Genomic DNA, 27,851 nt, shown 5'->3' with positions numbered 1-27,851 from the left:
ATAATTTTACAAAAAATACTTATAGTATCACTTGGCAATAAAGTTAAATTTTTGAAATATAATTAAATTGATTTTTTATTTGTAATGTGTTTATGTTTTAAAGGTGAGCGAAAAAAAGGAACTCCCTGAATAACTTTTGATCGGATGTGTAGATTTTCTTGTATTAGGACTCAATCTTAATGATCGGAATGCCGAACCTTGTGTCTGACTAAGTTACTTAATATATGTTCTCCACTAATCTATTGGAATATTTTTGGATAGGTCCTTGAACCATTACGATTGAGTGCTAGTATTTGAAAATCTGATCACACTGAGAAAAAAATATACTCAAAACTATCAAAATTTTGTAAAATTTTACGTGGTTCTGGTTTTATGGAAACATTAATAACTTGGTAACTTTTACTGAAGTGTTTAGGTAAAGATTAAAAATAAAATATTATCAAATTAAAAATAAAATATGATTTTATTATGCTTTATGATATGACTTATGATAAACTTAGGTGAATATTGTAAAATTTGGTCAATATTGATATCTTGAACCGCGATGGCTCAGGGGATAGAACATTCACCTTCCAATGAGTTCGGATCCCAGTCGATACGGATTCCCATCCGGCTTGCACTGATCACAGTGCTAACGTGAAATATCCTCAGTGGTAGACGGAGCATGGGTTAGAGTCCCCTTGCCGTCAGGCTATCCGTGGGAGGTTCACGTGATCTTCCTCTTCTTACAACGCAGATGCTGGTTAGCTCCATCAAAAAGTCCTTTACGAAGGTATATTTCTCCCAACACTCGATCCGGGAGTTCGCTTGTCTTCTGGATTGGGTTCAAAATTACAAGGCTACAGAGTTGAACATTAGTAGTAGCAAAAAAATTTGTGTCGTCTGTTCAATGACGGTCATAAAAGAAAATTATTAAATACTGATATCTTAGGGCCGGAATAGCCTGGTTGGTAGTGCACTGGCCCCATACACAAGAGGGCGTGTGTTCGATCCCCGACAGCCGAAGACTCCCAGTGTAGTAAAATGGTGACTGATGCACGTTAAATCTGTCTAGCCACAGAGTCCTCGATGTTCCCATAAAAAATCATACCTCTGGGGGGTACTGATCCAGGAGTTTCCTTGTCTTCGGGATTGACTCAAAATTGCAAGGCTATGGAGTTGAACATCAGTTGTCGTTAACCCAAAATTGGGTCGACTGTTCAACGACGGTTATTAAGTAAGAATAAAAAATACTGATATCTTGAGCCGCGATGGCTGAGGGGATAAAGCGTTCGCCTTCCAATCATGTGAACTGGGTTCAAATCCAAGCGTTGGCTGATAGATACGAATCCACATCTGGCTTGCACCGACCACAGTGCTGACATGAAACATCCTCAGTGGTAGACGGATCATGGGTTAGAGACCCTTTGCTTTCAGGCTAAAGATTCTCGTGGTCTTCCTCTTAATGTAACGCAAATGCGGGTTAGTTCCATCCAAAAGTCCTCCACGAAGGCAAATTTCTCCCAATACTTGATCCAGGAGCTCCCTTTTCTTCTGGATCGGGTTGAAAATTACAAGGCTACAGAGTTGAACATTAGTTGTCGTAAACCCGAAAATTGGATCGGCTGTTCAAGCATGGTTACAAAATATAAAATAAAATATTAATATCTTAGTACGTGGCTTAAAAACCATTGATTAAATGTGTGGTAATGAAAACTGTAATTTTGAAAACCAGACTTTCCGACAAGCCGTCACCGTATGAAGGAAAATGATACCAAATGAATGGCTTAAATACCGTATATCCATTACCTGAAATATAGTTTTTTTTAACATAAATGTTATTTATTATAGTACGGTAATTTTACCTGTTTGTGTTTTAACTCTGTGCATGATCAAAAGTTTTTTTTTTTTTTTTTTTTTTTTTTTTGTTTTTTTNTTTTTTTTTTTTTTTTTTTTTTTTTTAGCACACTGCACACTTTTTTCAACACTAGTATAATGCGTTATGAATAGAAACGCTTCTCGTAATATTATTTATTCCTATACTTATTTCTTGTTATTAAAATAAAGCTAAATATATTTTTCTATTACAATATACAGGAAATTGGGTCATGAAAAAATTTTCTTTTATTTCTCTTTAATCATGGTTATATTATGAGCTAAATATTTTATGCGTGCTACCAAAGATAAAGTTTTAAGAAGAAATAAACATTTAAAATTATTTATGCCAGAAAAATGCATTATTTTAACTTTCGGTGACTTTTCAGAATGTTTTCTATAAAGAGATGATATGCATTAATGGGTTAACGAAAGAGTATGGTTTTCCAGTCACGTTTATGGAATGGGGAATTTGATTTTCAAAATAAAATAAAGACCAAGCTTTATTAAGTTTGAAGTATATCTTTATTTCACCTCTTGAGATATGGAATAAAATGGTAATTTAATTAAGAGTGTTTAATGCCAAGGAAAATAAAAGAATAGAGACAAAAGGAAAGTTTGATGGCCTTTAACTTGAAGCCAAACTTCACTTTTGAATTAAAGAAGCAATATTTCTTAAAGCAACTGACTGGACTTTAAAACAAATCAATAATTTCTATTTTTAAAAAATTAATAATCTGTTTTAAGATTCTCTTATTTAGGGAGATTTTAACACATAGATGAAAATTAAAGCAAATTATTAGTTTTTAAATTCTGCATGTGTTATGAGAAAAAACGATGCAGCAGAGTAACTTTTCAAATATTTAAAAAATATATTTTAAAAGCTTTTCTTTGTCAAAAAAGGGAAAAAATGATTGCTTTTCGTCCTATGGTTTTTTCCTTCAGTTTTCATAGCTTTGATTGAGATAGGCAAAACTCAGCTTTTCTGTATTATTAAGAATTAGCAACAGTTAAAAATAATGTATTATTTGCTTTAAAAAGTTTTTTCATAAAACGAAAAAGCCTTTCTTACATTGCTTAAATTAAGTCAGAAGCAAGTATCTGACATCAATGTAATCAACTAATATTAATAACTATCAACTTTTACTTTTAACAAACTAAAAACAGCTAAAAAAAATAACACACTCGTTTTAAAACGTTATTTCACAAAACGAAAGAACCTTAGCTACGTCGCTTAAATTAAGACAAAAGCAGGTTTCTGACTGCGATGTATTCAACTGATATTAATAATTGTTAACTTTTCAGTTATGTATAAATATTACGAGCTATCAACAATTTAAAAAAACAACATCCTATTCGCTTTAAAACGTTATTTCATTAAACGAAAGAGCATTAGATACTTCGCTGAAACTAAGACACAAACAGGTCTCTGAGATCAATTCACAATAATTGTATTCAAATTCAGATATTGAGTTCAATTTCAGTCGTTTTATTTCTTTCGGATGTTGCTTTATCTTGAGCACTTTCTTATCTAAAAGCATTCTGTTCATAATTTACATTTGTTTGCTCAATATCTTTTGCCGTTAGCTTTTAGTTCATTATCTTAGCCATTACCTTAATGTGAAATCTTTAAAATTTATAAAATTTTAAAGTTAGACAGATACGTATATTTCTTCATATATTAATATTTTTCTCTTAATTAAGATAAAAGTATGATGAAATATAAGGAAAGCATGCATTAAAATGTGAATTACCAAAATAATATCCATGTCTGGAGAAAAATAAATATTTTAGAAGCTCCTTTGCTTTACTGAAACATCGGATCTAATTTAAATCTTTTATAAATCCACAAACGTAAATAATGAGCTATTAAAAATAATATCCACAATAATTACTTAGTCCTGAAATGTTTTGTTCCTAAAACTCCCAATAAGAATGTTTTTATGTTTTAATTAGGAACTGGAAACTGCAGTTTTTAAACAAATGAATAATTAATTATAAAATTCATTGTTTTTATTTCATACAGCCATTTTTAGTGGTTATTTAATTTCTTTATACGTATTTCTCATAAATATTATTAATTAACAACAATGGAAACTCAGTTTAATATTGTTATTTATTTATCGACTAATATTTTGCTCTTAATCTCCTTAAAAATTATCTAATTAAAAAAAATTCCATAGTTAGCCTAGGTTTATGATCCCTTTATTTGAATTTTGTGTTGCAAATATGTAATTTGAAATGGTTGAATTTTAGCAATTATACAGAGGATTTTTTTTCTTTTCTGTTGCATAAGACTTTTTAACAAATCTTAGATACTTTTGTATCCCTGATTTCAAATCTGCAACTGGTTTCTCTCGCCAAGATTCAAAAAGAAGCCGAGTTTAATGACATTTTCAGTCTATTTTTTATTGAAATGTAAAAACCAGAGGGTTGCATAAATGTTGTGGCAAACTTTTACGGGAGTTACGGTACATCATCAGGATTAAAACTGCTTAGAAACACATGCCAAGAAATGTCAGGTGCTTACCTATTATGAACTGTTTTTACATTCGTTTCTAAACAGGTCAAAATATGGAAGCGCCCATATGATGACATTTCCAGCCATAGGTTTCAATGCAATTTTAATTCTAATGATGTGAAGAAATCTCATAAAAGTTTGTCGAAACTTTTACGCGACCCCTATTATCTATAACGTTTTTAAATTTATGCATTTCGTCAAAAAATAAACTAAAAAAGTCATCTGAAAAAACTGTAGCCTGGAGAGAGAAACCGATTGAAGATTTGAAGCCATCGATATAAAAGTATCTAAGATCTGTTTAAAAAAAAAAAAATCTCACGCAGTAGAAAAACAAAATTGTTCCCCAGTTCTATTAAAGACTACCATTTTTTTTTATTATTATCATTAGTGATTTTTATTTTGTAATGATATTTGCAAGAAACTCCGAATAGTCTCGAAAAATTGATCTTATTAGAAATTTAGTTATAAATCATTATTAAGTCAAAAATGTCGATAAATTTGTATATAATAAGACAAGCTTATGGCACCAAATGGTCATAATTTATGATTATTGTATCAATGATTTCAAATCTGTACTCTGTCATTTATGACATTTAATGATATTATAAATGACATTTTTAGTCTATTTTTGTCGATATGTGCAAGTTTAAAAATGTTATATATAACAGGGGGTTGCGTAAATGCTCGACAAACTTCTAGGGAAGTTATCATCTAGGGGACACAACATCAGGATTAAAATTGCATAGGAAATCATGCCCAAAAATGTTATCGAGCGTGGATAAGGGGCTTCCGAATTATGACCTGTTCAGAAGTACACAAAAAAACAACTCATAACAATGAAGCGCCCCTAGCGGTGTATTACAACAATCCTAAATAATCATCATTTTAAACCAGATAATGTGCCCTAATATCCCTGGAAGTTTGTAGCAACATTCAGCAACCACTGTTATAAATAAAATTTTTAAACTTATACATAGTGACAAAAAATATACTAAAAGTACCATTTAAAAGAAATTCTGTATCTTCTGGAGCAAAACTAGTTTCAAATTTGAAATCCCCACTCTCGAATCAGACAATAACAAGTACTTTCATAAATGCAAGGAAAAATTTGTTACCCAGTACTATTTGTGCCATCTTACATTTCTGTCAAATCTTGCATATATTTCATTATATGCATTATATTTATTATTCATTATATTTACTATTCATTATATTTAGGATATTCCTTACATTATCCATTACATCTCCGTTAAGCTTTGTAAAATAAAAATTTGATATAAATATCTCACAACGTGACAACAAATTCCACCATGCTACATGGACAAATAAATCAGGTGACGTGATCTTTAAAAGAAAGAAAGTGCCGACATATTTAGCTGTAATCAGTACGAAATTATTAAAAATTACCTATTAATGACTTTGTAAACAAAGTCATTAATAAGTAATTTTGTCTTCCGATAAAGTCATTCGACTCTATAATTCCTCCAAAATTTATGCATGTATTCAATTAATTCAAGTAAAGTAAAGCCTATTAGATGTGTAATTAGTATTGCAAAAAAAAATTAAAGTCAAATTAGGATTGATTTTTATACTTTTGTCCTATAAACTCTTAAACAAAAAAACATTAAAAGTAAACGAACTTATAGAAAGAGGTGCATTTTTGTATTTCATTGAGTAAACCTGTTTAGTAAACAAAGCAATCAATGCGTGATTAAATTCACAAAAAAATATAATGACAACAGATCTGGATTAATTTGAAATATTTTTTTGAAAGTATGGTAACCGAGTAAAAAGCAAATTTTCGAAAGAAAGAATTTAAAGGCGTGAGCGAAAATAATCAGGATATTTATTTTCGTTCAATCGAGATTTTTGGTAAATATTTTACTTGAACAATTTAAGCTATTGAGGAAAAAAAAAGATAAAAGTTATTATCAACCATTTGGGAAGATTGCCGATGCGATCTTTATAGGACTTCGAATCCTTGTACACAATAAACCTTTTCTAATTTGTATGAATGGAATTAAAATAGTAACACGAAATATTTATAGTTCTTCATTAACAACGCAGATAAAAATTCAAAGTTTTAAAATTTTAAATTACAATTTTAAAATGTTACTATTTTAACGGACTTTTTTCTATAACTTGATCTAAACTGTAAAACTGTTAAAGCAAAATTAATTTTAAATGTTTAAATCATAAAATATATTGATGTAAAATATGTTGTAATATAAATATGTTGGTGTAAAAGAATATTATTATTAAAATATTTTTATTATTATTACTTGAAATTATTTATTTATTGCTCTTTATTAATAACGCGTTAAAAAATTTTAAAATTTAAAACTTCAAATTTGATATTTCAAAATGTTACTTTTTTAGAACTCAATCTGAACAGCAATAATATCATAATTATTACTGTTGACAAGCAATTATTAATAAAACAGTTATTAAAATAATTTTTTTTATTTTTCTTAATATTATTATTACTTATTGTTATTTATTAATAACGCATTTAAAATTTCGAAGTTTCAAATTTCAAAATTTGCAATTTAAAATGTTATTTCAACCAACTTTCTGTAAGTCGATCTAAACAATATAAATGTTTTAGCAAAGTTGAGCTTAAGTGTTTAAATTATGAAGCAAATGATGCGTGCAAAAGAATAATATTATTAAAATATATTTTGCTATTTTTCTTAAAATTATAATTTTACTAAATAACAATTTTCCTTGCAAAATTAAAAAGTTTTCTTTTTAGAGAAAACTGATGTTAAAATTTATAAGTATCAATTAAACATAACTACATTGATTTAATAAAAATCTGAAACGATATTTTTTTAAAAAAGAGGAGGGTATAGTTGATTTTTTAATCTGCATTCATTCTTCCAGTTTTAAACGTCTTATTCTCTTTGTTCTTGCAAATTAACTGAGCATGAAGCCCAAGGAGTTTTCTTTGTATAACTGCAAAATTAAAACAAATATATTCAAAATTAAAATTACCCTTTTTCTTAATTGAATTGAATTTTTCTAAAGTAAATTATTTTTTTAGCAGCGAAATTGAAAAAGCGTGGAAAAAAAATTCGTGCCATGAGATTTGGTTCTTAAAACAGTACCTTTTTGAAACATGAATCAATGACTTTTTAATTGGCTTTTTTTTTTTAAATACACGAAACCTTAATAAATGCGAATCATCCCAAAATGATCCTAAAAAAATTCACTTACAAATTCCATCAACAAAATAGAACACTTTTTGACGAACTACATTATGTTCTCCTCATAAACAAGTGATGCATTAAACTAATTGCAATTATCAGTTTAAAGGTTCGTGACTAGTGCTCTTTTATTCAATGGAATGTCCTGAGTGCATTATGAAAGCTTATGTTGTTAAATTTGCGCATACAAATTGAGCATAATCGTGGCATTTAAGAATATTATTTTTCAATAAACTCTTGTGACCGCCTCAACTTTTATAGATTTTCTTCCATTTTGCGATTGAATCTGTGAAATCGAAAGTTCTGAGTTTGGTTGCTGAGCAATAGAGAAAGCTTCCTTCCCCTTTTGGAGCTGCCTTGTATACGGAGGGTTAATTTACAATCCAGCGACCTTTAACGACTTTCTCTTCTTTTTTTTTTATAATACCAGCTTCTATTTGTTTTAAAAAATTTTACCTGAACTAAAGCGATGTCAAGAATCTAGCTTCCTTTTATTTAAGGAAATGCTAAACAAGAGAGCTTGCCGTTCGTTAAAGCCTGCTGAATTGGCAAATCGGATCCAAAGGCTAAGACGCAGCTTTACCCAAGAGGTGCTTTCGTGTCAAGCAAAAGGTGCTCATTCCTGATTTAATTTCCAAGATAAAATGGCTGGTGAGCTTGTCTTGTCCAAATATCATTAGAAGCAACCACAACATTTTGCGATTGAATAATTTCGAAAATATAAACTTTCAAATTCGCCTTATCTTCAAATGCCTTTTTTCATGACACAAGAATCTGTGTTAATCAAATTTTTAGAAACATCAACAACTTTGGGTTTTAAAAAATTACAATAGAACTGGATTTAAATTTTTATTTTATTTTTTTCATGATAGAATTGTAATACCAAAAAAAAATTAAAATTGCTATTTATTATCAATGATTTGTTTCTAGAAAAGTTAAGGTTACTCCTTTATTGTAACATTTTTGTAAATAATATGAATTAATAAATTAGTCAAAAAATAAAAATTCTATTGAAAAAAAGTTTTTTAAAAAAATTTTGTTTTTAAATATACATGTATAATTTTATTTTATAGCATTTTTTTTTTTAAAATAAATATGATATTATCAACAGATTTCTTTTCTATGTTTACTTAACTTAAGCAAAAGGAAGGAATAAGAAAAAATAGGATCATTGAAACTGCTATTTAAGTGTTTATATAGTTAGCATTAAATATATAGATATTGAGTTTGAAACTAAGCGAAATTTAACATTTAACTTTTTCTAATATTAAAATATTAAATTATTTACAAATTATTAAATATGATTTTTTGAACATTTAGTGCTATATTTAATCAATTTATATATTAATTTCTTTTTCAGAAGAGAGAATGGCACTGAACTGTCACGAAATCCTTGGAAAAAGATTAAAGAAAAACCCCTTAAATATGCAAAATATCTATAAAAGAGAGGTGAAGAGACAAAAGCAAACACTTGGCAAAAGAAAAGGAAAAACAATTACAGCGACAACAGCAGAAAAAGAAGTAAAGAAAATTAATATTTATACCTTTTTATAGAATTACTGTATCATTCATTAATATATTAATTTTAAAAAAAATGTGCTTTGCGAATATTTATATGTGTCATTATTTCGGTGGTCATACAAGTCGCGCTCGCAACGAAAACTTCTTTAGACAAGAATTGAGAAAGTAATTTAACTTTTTCATAGATTACTTGTTTAATTATTTAAATATTATTGTCTGATATAAAAAAAAAACAGTTCACGCAGTTGTTATAATTCACAGAATTTTGAGTTTTCGTACTGAAAGAGAAAGATGAATGCTCTTTTCATGTCACACCCGCAACGAGTAAAAATTATTTTTTTCAACTTGCAGATTTGTATTTGTATGCTTTAAAATATTTGAACTGATGGCCAATTCAGTTTGTGTACATGTCACACCCGCAACATTGGTTAGGGCGTTAAAAACATTTTTGTGTTTTTCTCTGGAACAATTTCTACATATCTCGAAATAAAAAGGGAATCCAAAATAAATAAAACGATGAAAAATATATAATGGAAGAATAAATACAATTTTTGGGGGGAAGATGCGCCTTTGTTGCATGTCATTTGGTTTACAATAATATAATAAAACGAATCGCTTAATAAGTTGAATAATGTTTATTTTACATGAAAATAATAATACACATTTTTAATTCATATACTCTTTTAATACGCTTTTTTATTTTACATAAACAGCCAAAATTTTAAAAAATTAAACAAGTGTCCTCGGAATAGTTTTATATTTAAATAAAAAGAGAATAACTTAAAACGGAGAAAATTGCCAAGACAAATTTTTCAATATTTTCCCTGTAATAAATTATGTTTGAATCACTTTATTTCTGAAACAAGTTATTTTTTTGTGTTTCTTAACCGACAGTTTGAAAAATTTATTAAAAAATGACACGAGGATATATAAAAAATACCGTTTGCTGCTTTCTGCTTAGGAAACTTGTTTATTTAATTATCAGTTTTGAAATAATTTTAAAAAATCGTTAACAGATGGCGCTGCGAACATTTAACTCCTGATTGCCCCTACAAATATTTCAATTGAAATGGTTTGAAGTAGCAGAAAACAGTGATTAGTAAATTTTTCTCCAGTTGTCATCATCTCTTGATAAACATAGTAACTCATTTTGAAATTCGATTAAAAGTAAATTACTTCGTTTAGTAAATTAAGCATAGCAAACCACATTTTTCTTTTTCTGCCATTCTTCAATTGATTTCGCAGGGACAGTAGAAAATAACAGAAAAAAAGGCGAGAAAGCTAAGAAATTGATCGAATGTAAGATGACAGCTATGGCAATGAGTTATTTAATTTGAGAGTTCAAATCTTATTGTTCTGTGCTCAAAAAATTTAAATTTAAATCCGAATAACAAATAAATGAACAGAAGAAATTTCATTTAATATTACATTGGTCGATAATTTAATAATACATTGGTTGAAGTTAGAAGACAAGAAATGAAATTTAAAGATAAAAAATAATCCTTCTTTCATAGTCCTTCTTTTATACCTTAATAAATAACCTTAATAAAATAATTTATACAAATAACTAATTAAACTAAATTAAATAAATTTTTTTTAGTTTACATATGCCGTTTTCAAGAATTTGAAATAAAAAATTGAATATACATATCATACAGATATTTAGTTTACTCTTATTAGGAAATATTTTTAGTATTAATTTAGTTTTCGGTCAGAAGAAAAGAATATTCATTTCATTTGGGATATAAAAAAATTCCCAAACTTTGAAATGTGTAATTACTTTTAAAAAAAGTTTTGAAAAAATTCCATTTTGCTTAGTTGCAATTAAATTCTATTGAGATTTTTCAAAGTTTATGAATAATTTTGAAAAGAATTACTACATTTACATTGAAGTAAAAAAAGATTACTGTTAGTCATTGTGAAATAAATTCGTATAATTTTAATTATGTTTTTTAATCAATAATTAAATTGTTTCAAAAGATATTTCTTTTTAACATATCAAAAACATTGCAAAAACGTCTTCTGCAAATTTAAATAACGCTAAAATATAATTTATTTATTTTTTATCGACTGTGTAAAATTACAGTTTCTTTAAGTTATTTAAAAAGTAATCATTATAAATGTAAAAATAACTATTTCATTTCTTCTCAATAGGCTTTAATAGTCTTATAAAATGTAAACATCAACTTAATTTTTAAATAAACACTCGATAAATTAAAAGCTTGTACTTATAATTCAGGTACGCATTTTCAAACTTATAAAATAAACGCCAAATTTTAAAAGATACAAAAAGGGATTTTCAGTGTTTTTCTAACGTGGAATCTTATTTTCCCCATTATCTATCTCAAAATCATCACTATTTTTTTTTCAAGCAAAATCTCTATAAACTAGTTTTCTTTAGTAAAAATTCAGAGATCTTTAGAATTTCACATTATTTAACATTAACAAAGTTCAACGGGAAGTTCATTATTTTTTAATATAGTATCTTGATTTATTGTGAGAGCATCAATTCCCAATTCGTCATAAATGATGGGCTTGTAAATAAAAGTTTAAGAAATTAAACGCTTTTAATATGAATTCCAGAACTTCACTGCGATACATTTTAAGCAATAAAAAATAAAAATGGGAATTATAAAGCATCAATTCATACAGTTCACCAATTAAAAATTGTTAAGACATTAGTGAAATCTTAATCCAGAACTACTCAATGATACTAATGAGAAACTTTAATAAATGAGGCAAATGCTTAGCCATATTGAGCCACTTAGCATTAAGCATTAAGATATATTTAGCATTTTAAATATTCCTATAATAGTTTTTTATTTCTTTGTTTTTGTTTTTTTTACATTATAAAAGTATTTCCTACTCATAATTATTAGATTTATCACTTTAAAAATAATTTCACACAAAAATTAATTTTACACAAAAATTAAAATTAGATAATAATGTCTCATTATTTATGACATTTTTATAAGTGACAAAGGTTCTGATTCAAAAAGAAAAACCTATTCGAACAAATTTTAATATAAACTTTCAGACAATGCATTTACAAAAGATTTTTCTGATTCCCAAGATTCTAAGAGTAGGCAACATCAAAAATAAATTCAAGAAGTCAAAACATTTAAGAATTGTTTCAAAGTTGCTTATGTATTATTCATGACTTTTTAAAAAATCAGTGGAAATATTGATTCACATTGCTTCGTAAATTAAATTGAACCATGCTCAAAATATGGTTGGAGAACTTGAAGACCAAATTTATTTCCATACTTTTACTATTAAAATTATATGTTGCATTTCTCTTTATTTTTTAATATAGTTTATCACACTTTTATTATCCTAAGACAAGTTTTACTCATCTGAAACAATTACATTTTGTACATTCGCGTTGAACAGAAAATAAAGATGATGAAATAGTGTTCCTTCAAGATTAAATGTAGCATTTATCACCACTATTAAAATATCAAAAAGTTTTTGTAATAAATTGCGATGAAAACCAAAATATATGCTAAGAAAAATTAAAAAATAAATACTGTGAGTTATTTTTGATTAAATGATCCAGAGTTTGCACGCACTCAGCTACGATATTTATTGTTCAAGTGATCCACGAGATTTATACTAATTGTTGTTATTGTTACATATGCCACTGGCCAATATCAGCAAGCCTACTTGAAATCAAGCTAGTTTTTAAGGCAGAGAGTGCGCTTCAAGTTTTACAGTGGCGCCATCTATGGCCAAGAATACCACACACATATGAATAATTCAGTCTCGCAGCCCGTTTCCCAGGGAAGACTCATTCACACATCTTTCATTCATCTCCAGATCGCAATTTTGACCTGAGATAGAGAACGATCAATCTCTAATTCAGTACCCCCAGAGGTTTTGATTTTTTATATATTTATTAATTAGCTGTAACTATGAACTATGTAGTTCTACTAATTAATTAGCCTTAACTATGAACTATGTTCAAAATAAGTTACCCTAAGAAACTGAAACGGTACTATATTACTTGATTAGAAACTTCATTCGATTCAAAAATATGCAAATATAAAATATCAGTCAACCTGCTTCAAGCGCTCAAAAACAGTCACCCATTTTGAAGACTTGTTGAATGAGAAGAAACAAAAGTGATTTGAAATATTAAACGTTAAGTTGGCAACTTAAAATGGAAAAATGAAGATGAAAAACAAAACTAGAAAAACCACGGCAGCCGAAGGAGAGAAAATAAAAAACAGAACAATAAAAACTGCAGTGATCGAGATGGTCAAATCAGGGTAAAATGCATGAGCTCATCTCGATGCTCTGGAATCTTGTTTTATTCATACGAATGCTGATTCCTTTATTGACGGCACTAGTTTCTCATGGTAGTTTCTTGCAGTATCTTCATAACGTGCGGAAATGCATTTTACCCTGATTTATCCCTCTTGACCAATGTGGTTTTTCTTCTACTGTTTCTTTTTTTTTCTCCTTTCTCGTTGTTATGAAAACTGAAAATGGTTTTAAGCTAAATCATTTTTAATAGTTATTTACTATTTTTAAAAGCATCTAAACTTCTAGAAAATTTAAAAAAATATTACCATCCTTTTAGTTTTTGTAATATTTTATGAGCAAATCTAAAATTATCAAAAACTGAATTTAGCAAATTTTAGCCAAACTAACTTTTTAAAGAATTTATTGATCCTTTTTTATTTTAAATGCATTTATTTTTTCAAAATTCAAAGTAAAGTATAATCAAGACCCTCTACTTAACTTAAATGCTGTTTTAGTTAACATAACTATTTTATTAACTAGCATTACAAAATTAGTATGAATCATGTTCTAAACTTTAGTATTATAAACCTAAAATATAACTTTAAAAATTAATCTGAAAAACTACAAATTATTGTATAAATGCATTTTAGTCAAAATGGCGCAAATATAAAAACAACGTTAGTTAAACTTGAGCTATATTTGTATATAAAATAATGCAATATGCACTGATAAACTAACTTTTAAAAATAACGTCGTTTGTTATTTTAATTTATTAAAAAAATTCTTTAAACTCTAGTTTTTCCTTTAAGCAAAATTATTTCCCGAAAAATGCTTAAAAATAAGCTCTAAAAATACATATTCCCATGTAGAATCGGAAGTTTTAAAAATATATGAAATACCTAGCATTATTTTAAGGGCAATTTCTATAAAGATAATTAAATAACGTGGAGATAAAAATAAAAATTGTAAAATAGGAAAGAATAATTTCGCGGAGAGGATGCCGAACAACTAAATCATAATTTTTGACGTAAGATATATTTACAAGTACACTGAATAATTATATTCATGCATTTGAGATGAAAATAATTTATATCGTTACAATACATCAGTATACATGTGGTTAAGTTTCTAATTCCTAAAATAAAGAGAAACTAAAACTTTTCACCCTAATGGAATATTAATGAAAGAAGTAATTCACAATCAGTCGGCCATATTTGCTAAGATTTTCTTATCATATTTTACTTGAATTAGAAAGCACATATGAATATCTCTACTTCAAAGAATAAATGCCGCACCATCCCTTCAACGTGAGTAAGCTGTAGATTATTTTCGAATGTTAATTTGTTGTACGCAAACTTTTCAAAGGCAGAAATGCATTTTTAATGGCAATAGTGTAAAAATTGATTTTTGAAATTTCATGACTACTTAAATTTTGCAAAGGTTAAAAATCAGCAATCTCAAAAATGAAAAGTTTTGCCAAAACAAACAAGAAAATTCTGAACATAATAAAAAGAGTGTTTCATAAATCAGTTTAGATATCGGAAAAACAGTGAAGAAAAAAATACAGAGTAGTTCATTATTAATATTATTAAAAACTATCATGCTCGCATTTAATTAAACTTATACATTATTTGGAAATATATTAAAAATGTTGTATTTTTGCTTGTCTGGAAAATGAAATATAGTTCATTATTTTTATTGTTTATTGTAAATAAAATTTCAGGAAGCAAAATTTATTTTATTGAGGTTTTTGAGGTTCTTATAAAATTCTCATGAGTGCACAAATTTTTTAACAAAACTTTGGAGCAACAAAATGAAAGCAACTTTTTTGCTTCCGAGTTTTAAAAAAATGTCTTTTTAAAGAGATATTGGAGTGTTAAATTAAACTTTTAAATTTTATAATATCTGAATATTGAGGGGATCAGAAAGTAATGTCGTTTCGGTGCATTAAATATCCGTTAGTCTTAAAAACCAATTCTTTTTTTTTTTTGATTCAGTTTCAATCCGGCATTGAAAGGTTGTTGCTTACGAGGGTGAATATATTATTGATTAAAAATAAAATCTTGATAATAAATATCAAATGCACCGAAACGACATTACCTTCGATCCTTCTAATATAGCGAAAGAATCAAAGTAAAACAAAATAAAAAATAATTTTGAATTTTCCGAATTTGAACTGACAGATTCGTAGAAGTGATAAAAAGCATCGAGAAGCATCTTACCATGTACAAAAATAACAATGCACAAAAATAACAATGTAAAAAAATATGATATTGAACAACCTAAAAAATTAAGTGAAGAAACACTTTATTCTGCGTAGAACGTAATTTAAATCTAAACACTTAAAATCAAATAATCTTAAACCAAACTCTCACGCTTTCTCACCATACGAGAATTATTTTCACTTTTGAAAGCACCAATGTTGGTTCACTTTGAATATCAAGAATTCAAGAAACGCCAAGCAGAATATTGCAAATAGCTTGCTTACAATCTGGAATGAGCTGGCGAGAGTTTGTTGTTATTTTCACCGCTGATATTCATCAACGAAATAAAAACTCGCCTTTAAATATGTACATATATTTTTAGTTGTGTAATAAGGATATTTGTATTTCAATTTTTCAAATCTCTGAAAACTGTATTAACTGTTTTTATAATGTATAATTTCTATCTGCTTTCAATCTGTTAAGCCTAGTTCGAATTCGTCTTAAGATTCTTTCTCTGCAGATGTTTCATTTGCAAACTTATTACATTACAGAGTTCGTGTATACATGTATTCTTAATTAATGGTTCATATTTCAAACTGTGTCATAAAAATAACTTCACTGACTCTTATGCGTATCTTATCTCACAGTAATTATAACTTTTAGTATTATTGAATAACAAAAATGGAAGTGGCTACTTTACACTAGGTAGTGTAAGATAACATTGGCGCAGTGAAGTACTAAATCCGAGAGTTGTGTATGGCGTTTTACTACACCACTTTGTAGTTTCCACTATTTTTTCCGTTGCTATACGCAAAACTTTTGTACAATGCAGAGCTCTTGCAATAATTAATGAAATAAATCTTTTCGTATGCAGCAAGTTCGTAAGTTTTTTCCTGTGTGAAGTCGATACCTGCATAGATTTTTCATGACTTTGACTTCGTTGCCACCCCAAGTATAATTCTATGGTATTCTTTAATATACAATTCTATGGTAAGTTTTCGTTCTCTTGATGCCTTTCATAGTTTGTCGGTCGAATTTTGGAAGAATAACAAAAGTGATATTTTTTACTTTACTTTGAAACAAAAATATAGTTATTTTCATACATAATTACTTTTATTTATGTTTATAGCGGACATGTGAGCAGAAATATGCTCATAGCAGAAGGAAAGTAGAAATTAATATTTAATAAGACGTTTTTACTTTTGCTTTGTAACTATTTAAATTTTATAAAAGATGTAGAAAAGGAACCAAATGAAAAATAAGGAAAACTCAACAGGATCGAACAAAAAAGATTTAAACTCAAATTGTGTGCTTAGTAGTTTTTAGGCTAAGTATTTCAAAAAAACTAAAGAAAGCAGTTAGATACTTCGAAAATATTCAGAGTTATCATCAATATTATTATTCAGAGTTATCATCAATGGAAAATTATTAACAAGAAATTATTAAACGGAGTTTCAACCTTGAAAACACTTTTGTTTTTAATTTTTTGAAATATAATTTTGGGAAAGCACTTAACTTTTAATATATATATAGTCATAAGTACAAGCTATTATTTTAAACTGAAATGACATTATGAGCAGTTTCAGAAAGGAAATCACTACAAGTAAAATTCCCTCTTTCATAAAAACACAAACTGAGTCTGATTTTAATAACATTAACATCATAATAACTCTATATTTAAAATTAAATGACTTAAACTATATTGGATTTAAGCATTAGCAATTTTTTGCTTGTAATTTTGTTCAAAATATTGAATCTAAAACTTAAGCTACGAAGTTTTAATGCACAAAAAATGCTAAAATCAGCAAGTACTATCTTATTTTAAAAAAAACTATTTCTTTAATGAAACGGCCGTTTATTTTTTTTTATTTTTTGTAAATCGAAGTCGCATAATCAATCGATTGCATTATTATTTGTTTGAAAAAGTAGTATGGAATAAAAAGGAGAAGATAGAGAAAAATATTAATCTAACTCAACGAGTTATTATCAATTGTGACGTTAGTTTTTTGGAAGAAAAATTGTTTCCTGTTCCTTCATTTAAATCTTTTTTTTTATTTCTGAACCAGCTTCTACTTAGACTGTAGTTTTATGTCACGTGCCATTAAAATCAAAAGCTGAAAAATGGGATTTAATTCCATTAGATAGCACCAAGAAACAAATTGTATTATTATCGAAACGCGTACTATTAAATTTAACTAGTGAAAAAGGACATTGAAAATAAATATTTCTTATCTATTGATGAAAAAATAAATACTGTGCTACAGATGCATAGGCAGGGGAGAGTGGGGTCAATTGTAACAGGATACGATTGTAACAGAGCAAAAATTTCGAGTGTCGGGTTCTAGATTTGGTTCCTAGGTGGCGCACAAGGTGTATTTAATAAATCTACATGTACACCCCTGATGGCAACCATTTTTATGTACTTTTGAAAGAGTTACATCACAAAAGATATTTTCACGCCACGCAAGTACTTTTTTTGGTATTAGAATATTATATTGTAACAAAGTAATTTTGTTTAAACAAATAAAAATTAGTAACCGAATATGTAAGTGGACACTTTAATTAACATTTCAATAAAAAAAAGATTAGTTTTGCTAATTAACTAGCATTGTTTTTAACAAATGAAGCTGAAATGGCGTCTTGGGGACAATTGTAACAATAAGTAAAGGGACGATTGTAACAGCTGAAAATAAATAATCTTATGTTTACAAACCATTACTTAACTCTTTAAGAACCACCAATAGTTTCCTATATCATTTATATTATGTTGCATGTGCATTATTTTATTTGTCACCTTTCACAGCATAAATTAAAATTTTTAACCCCTTAAAGTTAAAAGTTTAACCCTTTAGGTCTCTGCTCATTATTATTTTTACTCCTAAAATATCACTACTATTTTGATCAATAAAAAAATATATCACAACTATGATAATATGTATAATTAACTATGTTTTAGTTGAATTTATGAACTGTTACAATTGACCCCGTAAGTGGGGACAATTGTAACAAGTGCACGACTGTCAAAAATTGTTAATAACTACTATAATAACATTTAAAATAAGGTTGTTTTTTTTCCTAGTAGAGGATAGTCTACTTTACTCGTCTGTCAATTAATACTAATAATATATTGGATTTTTTGTTAGTTAAAAATAGTTAAGTAAAAAATGTTACAATTGAACCCACTCTCCCCTACAGTGCGCCCAAAAGAAAACGAACCACCCTGAATAACGTTTGACCTAATTATCGGATCTTCACATTCTAGGACTCAATCACACTGATTTGAGGGGGTGACTAATAGAGAGGAAAGCAGAGGGGAGTCGCAATCTGAGAAATATGGTCTGAATAGTTTGGTCAGGAGAGCGCTGCAAAACTTGGACATCCTTAATATTAATTTCACTTTTTGCGTACATGCCAAAATACAAAATTCGAGCGAAAATGGTTGAAAAGTTCCTAAGAAATAGAATTTCAAAAAAGTCAGATATTGAAAATTTTCTAAGGAAATAACTAAAATATTATTATCTATACAAATGAGGTACTGAATTACACTGAATTGAATAAATGCAATTTCATATCAATACAATTAAAAGTTTAGAAGTTTGAAGTTTAGTCTAATGTTTTATGTTTAGATATTGCAATTTTGTATCCATGCTTGGACATTTTCACGCATCTAAACATGCCTGGTACTGCTTCGCATTTATTTTTTATGTCAAGTCCTACAGAAAAAACAATTAAGTCGATAGATAGTTTAGAAATAGTCAGTTTCTTATACGGATGGATATTATAATTTTTGATTTATACACGTCTACATGTAAAGCCCTTATAGCTTCGAAACTATTAGTTCCAGTCATTAATTTATTTATTTTTTAATTTCGACTAATTTTAATTTTTTTTTTGCTTTATTTTTTAATGATTAAAAATCTACCAGAAAAAATATTTCACTTTGCCCATAACAATGTCAGTTGCGCAAATTAATAATAAATAAAAAAAATATTACTTTTGATACACAAAAAAATATCTTTAACTTTTCAGGTAATAGTTCAATCGTCATTTATTTTGTCTCATTCAATTTTTCGTAAGAAAATACTTCAGGAAATATAAAGTAACAGCTAAGTTTCTCCTGAATTTAATCGGCATTTTTTTCATACATTAAAGGCCAGTTTGTGAAACATCCTCATGTGTTTTTACTTTGTCTTTTTTACTTTACATCCAGACGCATCCCTGAACCATAGAGTTTTCAGTCAAAAGTTTTCACCCCCTTTTCAGTTTGTTTGGATAAGCAGGAAAGAGAATGTAAGGTAAAAACTGACAAGCGAACCAGGTGCTAAAAAACTGATTAAAATTGAAAACAAAAATCACTGAGAATTAAAAATAAAACTAATAATATATACTCTTACACCATGCAGAAAAATACTACAAAAAACGACTGAAAATTACGAAATTATAAAAAGGACTTTGAGACATCTTTTTAAAGTACATGACTCCAAGAAAAATATTAAATAATAATTATTAGTATTATTGAATTTTGATTAATTGAAACACTAAGGTACCATGTTGACACCGAAAAAAAAATTTAATTTTTATGCAGTGAAGTAGTGAATTTTTAAAAAAAACCGCTTAAGAAAACAAAAGAAATTTGGTGATTAGCAAAATCAGAGTAAAAATGTAACATGTCGCTTAACAAAATGAGAGTAGGCACTCAAAATTATATATAACACAAAAGTAAGGGGAATATTAAGTACAAAAAATTAAGTAGCTTGTTAAAACATGACGCTAATGGCAAATTAAGTTGATGTGCAGTTAGTCAGAATTTAAACAATTGTTCATTAGATCTCATAAATTTTGGCAGAATTATTTTATTTTGGCTCGTAACGCATAGAATTCGCAAGGAAATTTTTTCTCCAACTGATGTTTTGTTCTGGGGATGGTTTCCTTCTGAGCCAGGAACTTGTTATGGTTTATCTAAAGTAAGAACTCCCCTAGCCATTCGTCTAGACCCGTGGCGGTGACTATGGTAACGAGGTATAACTGTTTCAAGTAGGGAAGTGGGGTCACTGTTTAGGATAGGTTTTTGGCTAGGGTCGTCGAGAGAAAGGAAATCTTTTTCTTCGATCTATTGTGTTAGCCCTAGTGTGAAGAGAAGCTTCCCTCCCTGAAATGTGCTATTCTTGTTTCCACAACAGCAGACGGCCTCAGAATTTGTGGTGGGGGAAGTTCTTACCGTAGACAAACTATAGAGGACAATTTGTTAGGTGATGATCTGGAGAGCTTATTTCACCACAGGGTCAGTTTTCTTCATTAATTATGTTAAAACGTTTAAGGTATTTGGGGAAAGGTTCATGACCGGTATGAAAATACATTTCCTCTTTTAAAAGATTTATGCTTTTTACATGAATTTCTGTATGTATTTCATGCAACCGCCTGCCAGTATTTTCTTCAGTCTATTCCCGCTGCCATCTTTCTAATGTAATTCTTTTGAGATCATTCTTAATTTTTGTTGCTGAAAAAGGATAAAAATTTGTGGCAACTTCTGTTGTGGATACTTTGGTCAATTTATCAGTGAGTTCATTACCAATGTAATTGTTGCGTGCTTTGATTTAGTTTAAATTCATATTATCATTAATTTGAAGTTTGGTGTGAATTTCTCTGGATTTGAAGTTAAAATGTCTGATATGCAATGAATTTTAGATTTTCTGCCAGACCAGATATTTACATTTTAAGATTCAAGATCTGAATTAGCATACGTTAATACTTCTGAAATGGCTGGTGATTCGGCTTCGAGGATATAATTTCTGTTTTCTTAGATAAATTTTCTGTTAACTATGTTATTGCAAAAAGTATATCCTACTCCTTTGTCTTGTTTTGACCCATCTGAGAATAAATTAGTTTCGGTGCGGTAAGGATTGTTTTCTTTCGTTCCTGTTTCTATATTTATTCTGTTTGAAAAATGAATTGATCGATGTTGTTGAAAACCTTTTACACTTTCTTCCAGGTCCTTTGAGTATAAATTTTTGCCACTCAAAGTAATGTCTTGATTCATTTTTAGGAGAATTTCGAATTTTGCAGCAGCTTGTAAAGTGAGGTATAACGGAGGGATATTGGAAATAACATTGTCCTTATTGTTTTTGGTGATGGTTCACTTACCCGCCTGTATTTCCGTGTATGATTGCTAGTATTGCTACTGTGTTATACAATAAATTTCTTGCTTTTGGAGTTATGTCCGAGTTTTTGCCGGAAATTCGAAAGAACATTCGTATTATATTGTTCGTTTTTGTTTCAATATAGTCTAAGTGAGCATATCAGGATAGTTTTCATCAAGATAGTTTATACCAAATATAAAAATAAAAAAAAACAGAAATGGTTCGTTAAGAACGAAAAAGCTCATTATAGTATAAATTTATATTTCTTTTGATGATTTATTTCGTTTTAATTTTTGTCTGGTGCCAACATAACTTTAGCCATATTGTTCAATGATTCGTCGCTCAACCACGTTTCTAATAGAAAATGTTCATAGCTAAACTATGAAAACATTAACCAACCTAATAAAAGGCAGAATAAAAATCACAGACAAAAAAAAATTGCCAATTCACCTGCACCTAATAGTATATAAGCCTGGAAATAATCCCATCTTAGGAAAATCATACGTCTGAAAAATAATTTTTTGAGTAAAAGTTTCAATACTTCAGAGTCAAAGAGGGTTGCCTCGTAGTTGTCCAATTGATGTAAAATTTTGCACAAATCTTCTTTTTGTTATTGGAAATAAGATAAGGAGATGAGATCTAAACTTTGAAAAAGTTGAGAGAAAGGGTCACCCTAGTATACGGAAATATATATACTAATGTTCATGTTTCATTTTATTTTATAACCGTCGTTGAACAGCTACCCAAATTTTGAGTTTACGGCTACCAATGTTCATCTCCGTAGCCTTGTAATTTTGAATCCAATACAGAAGACAGGGGAACTCCAGAATAACTTAAATATTTTAACAAACACTAACATTAATATTAAACAAATAACTTAAATATTTTAAAAGTATTTAAATAATTTTTTTTTAAATCACCAGTTAGATGGCATTTTTCCATCTAGAGTGAAATTATCAAAATCAATTCCTTATTCTCATTTTTTTTTCAAATTTTTATGAGGCCAGAAAAATGCAGCATTGGAATAAAAATTTCAAATATTAACAAATTAGACCACAAACGCTTTTCATTTTCTCAAAACTGTGGCCTTTCTTCGAATTGACATTTTTGCGACATTTTTCAGAATAGGCCTAGAGGGTGCTGGATTAAAATAGGCAAACTCCAGCCTAGCAGTCATGAGTAACTGGCGCGAAATCTCACATCAGTTTTGAAAATAGCATATTATTCGGAAGAAAAAAAAGGAAAAAAAAACATTATTTCATTTAACAGAGTTTTCGAAAAACAGCCGTATAAGTAATAAAAGTGTAATTACCATAGAATCAAAGAGCACTTTCAATAAATGTTTTAGGGTAGTTATTGATTAATTATTTTTATTAGTGTATTTTATTTGAATAATGAAGATAGGAATGTTGGAACAAGGGTCCATACTAGAACCTACTGAAACGAATTAGAGTTCGTCAATTTCATGCAGAAAGCGAAAAGTCGTCAAATTTGTTTTTTTCGCCCCTACATAAAATATTTTACTTTTAAAAGTATATTATCAACTAAATAAAATCGACAAACTGGCAGAAAAGCAAAACATACCATAGATTGCACAGATCTGATCTTTTATAAATTCAGATGTGTTTATTATGCCAAATATAAATCCGATTTCCCAGTTATAGTATTGAGGATCAGAATTATCCATTTTTACTCTTAAAGATCTATAGAGTATAATCAAATGGTAACTATTTAGTCTAATTGAACTCGAGAGATTCGATCAAACATAATGATAAGCTGAAATAACAAACGAAGACATAGAATGAATTCTTCTGTATCTCCAATAGACTTTTACTTCTTTATTAGTTGAGAAGAAAATAACTTAAGGAACTTAACAATTGCTGTAAAATTTCATTTTAATGATATATTCGTAATAATCGCAATATTCATTAATCCTCAATATTCATTAATAATGGTAAGGAAAACAAAGATCATTAATAGTCATAAACTTCTCTTATTATATGCAAATTAATGGAAATTTTTAACTTAATGTTTAATGACTTAACTTTTAGTGGAAGTTTTCAAGGCTATTCGGAGTTTATTGCAAATATCATTAAAAAGAATAATCATTAATGATCCCAATAAAAATAGTCGTCAAGTCGTCATTAATAACACTGGGAAATATATATATATAATTACATAAAAAAGACATAAAGTTTGTAAAATCTTTAAGATCACAATAATTAAAAAGGATTTTCATTGTTAAGAAGTTGAGAAAAATAAATCCTAAAATGGATAAGTTATGAATTTATTTATTAATAAATATACAGTCTAATCACAAATAAATTATATAAAATAATGTTTTTACATAAAATTAGTACAGAGTAAAAAACAGTGTGCATACTATGATAGAGTAAATTAAGTTTAATATAATTACTCTTATTATGCTATACGAAATATATTAACATCTAGTTATATTATAATTACTTGTTGAGGTCATATAAAATATAACAAATTTTAACAAAATGGAATTTTCAGCTTGTCTTAAAAGATGGATTTCAAGCTATGCTACCAAAAACAAACCATTAAATTCAATTTTTAGCTAAATACTAAATCTAATTAACTAAAGAAAAAATTTAGCAATTAACGGTAATTTTCTGATCCTTGCTGATGATATTTTAGCTCGTTTCTCTGAGATTTTTGCATAATTTTGAAAATAAAACGTTTTCACTGGGTTTATTGTACAAAACAAATTTATAAAGGCCATTTGCCATAGAACGTCGAAAGAGCGTTTTAATTACGTAACAAATGATATAAAAATTATATTATTATATTTCCTGCCAAATTTTTAACGAAACTAGTATGCAAATATAACACTATAACACTGAAAATATTAAATTGTTCTAACAGCAAAACTTTTTCATGAACTCCATATTAAAGTTTCTGAAAAAGTGCAAGACTAACTTTCAAACGAAAATTCATAATTGTGACCTGCTTAAAAATTTTATATTTAAAGCCACGTATGTCACTTAAAGAAGTTATAAATAATTGATTAAATATAAATGTTTGATGACGAAAAATCACTCCACGCGAATTGGTTCATCTATTTTTAAGTAACTAATATTAAATTTTCCAAGCCTGATACTTGAATTGCACATTTTTAAACAAAGTGCTATAAGTTTTCCTGGTCATATTATGTTTCAAAAACTAAATAACTATTGCAATTGTTGTATTATTGTAATATTAAAGACTATTATAAATGCATATTGCATTGTTTGTTCGTTGTTTTTGAAAAATTTTTTATCTTATTTGATATAGTGTTTTGGTTGGCATATTCAAAACTTAAAATTAAAAGTTTGTAAATAAATATAATAAATAATTACACGCAGAACTGTGTGAATAACGAATTCATTATTTCTTCTGTAGAATGCTTTGGAAATACATCAAGAAATGGAAGTAAATAATTAGATATAATTATCATACAATCATGGGGGACAACAATCTATACAGTATTTACACATTCATGCATTGGGGAAAAGTATGGTTTAAGTACCGGAATATGGTACAAATTATCGTGCCTTCATGGCTCTAAGGGAACACCAAAAATTTTGACTGAAGTGCTTTGGTAGCGATTTTTGTAAAATTAACAATAAAATGTGGTTTTATTACCATGATTTTTAGTACTAAATGTAGTAGTTTTGTAATGATATCTTCAAAGAATGAAATAAATGTAATTTATTTGGTTAAATTAACTTTTCAGTTTCGAATTTTTTGTTAAATGTGTAGAAATAAGAACTTTGAAAATCAGAATTTCCACTAAACGTTACCATATGAACGAAAAAATTACCAAATTAATGGTTTAAATACCGCATATTCTTGCTTTTATTATCATAACTATGATTTACTTATCAGAAATGTCATTGCCATATCATACTTTAATTTTACTACCACTTTTTTCTTCGTGGGAAATACTATATTGATAAGAGGTTTACACGACCTAAAAATTTGCTGAGTCCTTTATTATATAGCTTCCCCTTTTTGAATAGCTCGAAAAGTTTCATTAAATGTATAAATATATATGAAATTTTTGATTGTTTGATTAAAACGCTACATTCAAGTTAATGATGAGACATTATTGCAAAATGTTCATAAGAGTGTTTTGAGTCCCCACGTATGTTTGATGTTTTGTTCAATTTAACGATAAGCCACTTTTTCAAATTCTTCATGAGATCGCATTAGGTGATCGCATTGGGTGATTTAACAGCAAACAATAAGAGTTAATATGCATTATGCCGCCACTTTTGTGAAAATTCCACAAACTTGTAAAGTACTACTCGACTGGGAACAATACTAAAGAAGCAGTTTTTTGCATATTGAATATGGCTTATATGCCCTGATTTCTTTTCAAATGCAACAAGTACGCTCTGCAATTTTACCCTGTCTGAATGCCAAAAGAAAAAGAAAGGAATGGAAAGGCAATTATGAAAAACGCATTCATGTTATATCAGGTAATAAAACTGGTTTTAATGCTTTTTATCTATGTTTCAACACTTGGGATTCCGCAAATTTCTGCTCCCCAAACGTGTATATTTTTTTATTTAATATTTGACGAGGATTTTAAATATAAGTATAAAGTACAGGCACTACTTAACATCCTGATATTGATGATCATTGAGGAATATTGATGATTTTAAATAAATTATGTGTTTTGTTTCTTGATTTACATCGGAATATTTTTCGCTCTAAGCTTTTACAACCTATAATAAGAAGTAAGCAATTAATTTGTTTAAAAAGGAATTATATGTTTAAAAAAAAACCCTAGTTCATTAAGTTTAAATAAAGAAATTCTGCTAAGTTAAGATTAAATACGGAAATTCTACATCAATATAATAACATGCTGAATCTATGTATATTAAAGAAGAAATATTTTTTTCGATTGAAATATTGATTTTTACATGTAGGAATAAAGAATAGTAAGAAATTTATTAACTCGAAATAAACTACCGATAAAATATGTTTAAAATTCAAATAGGCGAACACTACAAGGAAATTTTTTTAAAAGAATCATTTTTTCTTCGAGTTATTTTTACATGTGTCGATATTTACATACATTTGAAGAAAATAATGTAACTGGATGTAATGCCCACAAATGTAACTGAAAATTCACATAATTACATTGACACTTACAGAAGAAGATTTTCTAAAGCTTGAAATAGCTTTTTTGTTTATATTTTCTTTCTTTTTTTTTTTCTTCTTTTTTTCATATTTATTAGAGATGTAACTTTCTATACACGTAGGGTAGTTTATTGCGTTCATAATTTCTTATTAATTAAATAATAAAATTTTCAACTTTTTTTTAAGAGAACTTTTTAACATTTTTGTAACTATTTAACTTTTTTAAAAGACAAATATACAATTATTTTCCTTCACAAATTAATCTAACTATTAAACAGCATTCGCAAGTAATTCGAAACTGCAAACTATAACATTATAAAAACATTTCAATAAATATATTTATTTAAAAAATGATCTAATAATTAACAAAACAATTCTTACCTTTAAGAAATATTTTAAAGTTCAAACAGATATAAATAAACAGGAAAGAATTGTTTCTATTCCCAAACCTGTAACCGTCAAATGATTTTAAATCGATTTGAAATTCTCGACGAAATTCCTTACTTTTATATGGCAGAAAAGTTGATGTAGTTTCTCTTACCCCACAGCAAGAAGTTCTAAAGAAATATAAAAAAAAATTACTTTTCCGTCATTCGTCGGAAGCATGTTGGGCGCATACACTTAGAGCACATCTCATGACGTCATTTGAGGGAGGAGTTCGAACTCGCCCCGCTATATTTCCACCCACGAAAAAGTACTCTTGTCGAAACGAAAGATCATGTTAGAAATGACCAAGAAATACGATGTACCATTCGTTACACGAGATGTCATTTGGCTGCTGAAAAGTGCTCCTTGTGGGCAATTTATTTGAGATTTTCTACTTGAACACTTTTTCTTAGATGTGCTAAAAATATACCCGAGAAGCAAATTATTTGTTCTAGGAAAGAGCAAATATATGATATCAAATCTTTGCTGATTGATTCTAAGTTATTTTCAACACAAGACAAATAATTATTAAAGATATTTAAATTAACCACCGAACTTGCCCTTAAAGAAGTTTGAA

At 28.0% G+C, this 27,851-nt stretch overlaps 1 protein-coding gene across 2 annotated transcripts in view; it reads right to left on the bottom strand.

Annotated features, from left to right (window-relative positions):
* LOC107454415 (uncharacterized) overlaps window positions 1-27,453 on the bottom strand; it is a 68,774-nt gene extending 41,321 nt beyond the window's left edge. The window contains exon 1 of one of the 2 annotated variants that reach the window (XM_016071610.3): window positions 27,353-27,453. The gene's annotated coding sequence lies outside the window, so the exon portion shown is untranslated. Of the gene's footprint in view, window positions 1-27,229 lie in introns of both variants that reach the window. The other variant, XM_016071608.3, reaches the window with a different exon arrangement.
* Window positions 27,454-27,851: the final 398 nt, after the last annotated feature.

Source organism: Parasteatoda tepidariorum, chromosome 3 (genome assembly GCF_043381705.1).
Source record: "Parasteatoda tepidariorum isolate YZ-2023 chromosome 3, CAS_Ptep_4.0, whole genome shotgun sequence".
Classification (NCBI taxonomy): Eukaryota; Metazoa; Arthropoda; class Arachnida; order Araneae; family Theridiidae; genus Parasteatoda; species Parasteatoda tepidariorum.
The sequence above is the reverse complement of the archived record's forward strand: the minus strand, read 5'-3'. Positions and strand labels throughout refer to the sequence as shown.